Here is a 4,840-nt window from a genome sequence, read left to right on the forward strand (position 1 = left end):
TAAAATTAAATGCAGAAGGCTTATGGCAATCGGAACGGTCAACACAAGAACACTTCACTTTTCACACACACACACACTAGTGATTCCGGCCGAAATCTCAAAGAAAGCTTGATGCAGAAGGCTTAGTTAATTTATTAAAATGCAGAAGGCAATGCTATTAGTATAAAATAATTTATATGGGCAATTTAAAGTTAATTTAAAATAATATCGAGGATTAGTTGAATGATTTGAAATTTTATCTGAACACTGAGGGTGATTATATAGACAAAATTAAAAGGAAACTTTTTAAATAGGTTACCAATGCAGAAGGCTTATTTATTTAATAAAATTATTATATTTCAACTGCAGAAGGCTTAATAAAAATAGCAATCGGAGTCTTCAAGGCCCAGAATCACTTCACTTCACTCACACGTAGCACTTATGGCACCGGTCAACAATTCCAACGCTAAAATAATTTTAATTGAAAACACTTGCAGAAATGCCGACGGGAAAGAAGCCGACGACCAAATAAAATAAATTAATATACGCACAGAAGGTGATGCTAGTGTGCCGACGGGAAAAAATCCGACGGCAAAATTAAAATAAATTAAATACACAGAAGGTGATGCTAGAATGCCGACGGGAAAAAAGCCGACGGCAAAATTAAAATAAAATATATACACAGAAGGTGATGCTTAAATGCCGACGGGAAAAAAGCCGACGACAATTTTAAATAAAATAAATACACAGAAGGTGATGTTAAAATGCCGACGGGAAAAAGCCGACGGCAAAATCAAATAAATTAAAATACACAGAAGGTGATGCTACAATGCCGAAGGAAAAAAACCGACGGCAAAAACAATTAGAATAATAAACGCAGAAGGCGATGCTAATAACGGTTGGAATTGCTAACACAGAACACAACACAGCACTACACACAAACACACACACTGTATCAAGCACTCTAGAAACTGAGACTAGCAGAAGCACGACCTTCCTCGTCAACGGTTAAAAGAATACTGACACTTTCACACACACACAAAATTATTCACTAACACTGAGCGCTGGGTATTTGGGCAGCGTAACGCCGTCTCGAAGGCTGGATGAAGACTGAGCGGCATTTGGCTACCTTTTTTTTTTTTTTTTTTTTTTTTGTTAACGAAGAGTGAGCATATTCCATCCCCCTCTCCGACTCACCCAACTCGACCGGTACGCTTGTGGTGCGTATTACTTCATGCGGAGTCGTGTGTGCGGTTGCACCCTGGGTCACGACGCATCTTCTGCGGCGATCTGGTCTGATGATTCTGCTTATTACGCTGCTTACCGTGGTGCGACGCGGTCCCTTTGGTCCTATCGCCCACGCTTCGGGTGGGCAATGGGGGGTCGGCATCGTTGGTCACCACTCCAAGCACGTAAGGCAGTTCTCCTGAAACGTGATTTGGATAGAGGAAACAAGAAAAAGGAGAAAGAGATAGAAGAAAGCTGAAAATAGATGAGAGAAGAGAAAAAGAAAGCTGGAAAGAAACGAAAATAAATAAAAGATTAATAACTTTCCAGCTTACGGTGGCCCTTGCGGTGCGGGTTGTTGCCGTGCCGCATGGCCTGAGGGACCACCATTTGCGTCCCTCGCCCGCCGTCTGGCCCGCCTGCGTCGCCTTGCCGTTGGTGGACGCTCAACATCCCATCTCGCTTGGAGAGTGGAGAAGATTGTCCTGGCGGCGGCGCGGACGGCCTCCCACGTATCGCTGCGGGCGCACATTTCCGAGACGATGTTTTCCATTGTTACTCGGGAATGGCACCGCTGCTGCATCTCATTCCGGATCCGATCGAACCGTGGACAGTGGAACAGCACGTGTTCAACGTCTTCCACGGCGTCCCCACATTCGGGGCAGTTGGGCGAGCCTTCCAGGATGCCTTTCTCGACGAAATAGGAGCGCAAGAACCCGTGCCCCGTGAGGAGCTGGGTGAGGAAAAGTCGACTTCCCCATGCTTGCGGCTGACCCAGAGATTAATGTCTGGAATCAGCCTCCTCGTCTTCAGTCCTGGTGCTCCTGGTTGCCCTGCACCCGTTGTCCACTGGTCCTGCCAGCGCCTCATCGTCTCCTCCCGTTGCCGCTTTCGTATGTCCGATTGAACACCACCACTCGCTACCTTTTCGTCGTGGCAGCGGATATCCTCCTGCATGAGGAGGACTAACGGGGTGGTGTTGGCAACAACGCAAGCGGCATCATAAGAAACGGTCTGGAAGGCGCTGGCGACTCGGAGAGCCCCCGGTCGATGCGCCCTTTGGACCGATTTGCGATGGGTCTCCTTGTCGAGCACCCATCGCCCCCAGGTGGCAACTCCGTATCGGATGATACTGTTGCCGACGTTTACGAGCTGTCTCCTACTGCGGCTCTTAGGACCCCGCTTATTCGGCATCAGGCAGGTCAAGGCATTCGTAATCCGTGAAGCCTTATTGACCACCCTCTCCAGATGCCGGCTGTGGTGCTGTTTGCGGCAGAGGTCCACTCCCAGGTACTTCAGCGTTTCCGTGGATTGGATCGAGTGACCGCCCGCTTGAAGCTCTGCGAGCTGCGGGACATGATGGGTACAAAAGATCATGAACCCGGTCTTTTGGTGGGCAAGTTCCAAACCGACTCCTTGCAGCCACCGCTCGATCCTCTCCAGGTTAGCCGTTGCTAATGCGCTGACCTGTTCCGTGGTCCTTCCCAAAAATGTGAAGGCCACGTCGTCAGCGAACCCGATGATGTCCGCTCGTAGTCCTTCGAGCGGCAAGCGGAGTAGGTCGTCGTACATGACGTTCCAAAGTGTTGGTCCTAGAACCGAACCCTGAGGAACGCCAGCAGATACAGTCCTCGACACTATTCCTTCATCCGTATCGTAGTGGAGCGTTCGGCCAATGAAATAGTTCCGCAGCAACGCCTGCAAATAAGGCGGAGTGTTTTTACGCTGCAGAGCTTGGCCGATCGCTGTCCAGTTTGCCGAGTTAAAGGCATTCCGGACGTCCACCGTTACCACCGCACAGAGACGATCCCCTTTCGCTTTTTGTCTAGAGCGACTTTACCATTGTCCATCACCCGAGTGATGGCATCAACGGTTGAACGCCCTTTACGGAAACCGTACTGGGCGTCCGAAAGTCCCCCGGTCGACTCCAGATGGGTTGTCAGCCTCCGCTGAATCAACCGCTCTAATATTTTCCCCAGCACACTCAGCAAACAAATTGGCCGGTATGACGAGGGCTCCCCAGGTGGTTTTCCCGACTTGGTAAGCAGCACCAGTTGTTGCCGCTTCCATGCGTCGGGAAAAGTGCCTGCCTCCAGTAGCTGCTTGTAGCTTTTGGCAAAAACTTCCGGAAAAGCCAGAATTGCCGCAGCTGCAGCCATATTTGGAATATTGTCGTCCCCCGGAGCTTTCTTGGGGTTGAGTGAGCGGGCAATTTCCTTCAACTCTTCCGCCAACTCCTCCTCCGAGACCGGATCCTGTGGATCCTCACCTACTCCGTCTCGGGCCACTCCATCGGGGGACGATCGGGAAAGAGCTCATTCACGATGAACTGGAGCTTATTGGCATCCCGTTCCATCGGAACCCGAGCTCCTTCCCACTGCTGCTTGCGGATTTGGTAAGCAGGGCCAAAGCCGTGCGGTTCCAATTGTTCCGGCAGATCCTGCTTGTGTTGGTCCTTGCTGAGCTTGATGGCCCGTTCCAGGGCAGCGCGTGCGTCCGACTTCATTTGACGCCTTTCCTCGCGCTGCTCCTCGGTCCGGGCCCGGTTGAACCGCCGTTTCATTCCGTGATAATGGCTGCGCAACCGATCAATCTCGGACGTCCACCAATAAACTGGCCGCCGGCCCTGTCGCCTTGGGGTTGCCTAGGCATGGTGCCATCACAGGCCACCGTGATGGCCTGGGTAAGCTCCTCTGGCGTAGCAACATGCCCAAAATGTCCTGGTCCCTCAAGATTTCAACGAACAAATCCTTGTCGAAGAATCTTGTGGACCACCTTCCCCCATTCGCTGCTGAGTGTACTCGTTGTTGGCGCGCTGTCTCGGAACCCTGCCGACCACAAACTTGATAGTATTGTGGTCACTTGGGGTTTCGTCACACACGCGCCAATTGTTGTCCCCTACCAAGGAGGGGCTGCAAAAGGATACGTCCACGATGGAGTTGCGACCATTTGCCCCAATCCAAGTGCTCTGGTTGCCCTGGTTCAGGAGAACCAATCCCAGAGCAGCCGCCGCATCCATCACAACTCCCCCCCTAGATACCCTTTCCCCGTCGTTTGGCCTCCGCTCCATCCCCCATGCACCTGACCAGGCGTTTACATCACCCCCGATCACGGTGTCCCGATTCCGTGGAAGTACAGACACGATTTCGGTCCATTTGCGTTTGTACTCCTCGACAGTCAAATCGGAACCCACGGGTGGTAGGTAGACAGAACAAAAAACGATTCCCCGCATCTCGACCACAACGAAGTCCTCGCGTTGGTTGTCAATGATGCGCTGAAAAGGATAATCCCCAACTGATACCACTGCTACCCGACCAGTGGTATCGGTAACCAATTGCTGTTATTATTCGGCACCCAATAGGGGTCCGAGATAATCAGAATATCACAACCCTCGGCACGAGCACTTTGCAAAAGCAAGTCTTGTGCCGTTTGGTCATGATTGAGGTTCTGTTGGAACACTCTAATCATGACTGGGCTGTGGGGTTACCTTTCCAAAGTAGCGGCAACTGCGCTGGCCCAGCGAATGCCCGATTGCATCCGGGCCCTCGCATCCCAAACACTTCCGCTCCCTAGTGCACGGTCCCTCGTGCTTATCTTCCGCGCAGCGATGGCATTTGCTACTGCGGTCCTTGCC

The sequence above is a fragment of the Anopheles arabiensis genome, chromosome X (assembly GCF_016920715.1).
Source record: "Anopheles arabiensis isolate DONGOLA chromosome X, AaraD3, whole genome shotgun sequence".
In the NCBI taxonomy this organism is placed as follows: Eukaryota; Metazoa; Arthropoda; class Insecta; order Diptera; family Culicidae; genus Anopheles; species Anopheles arabiensis.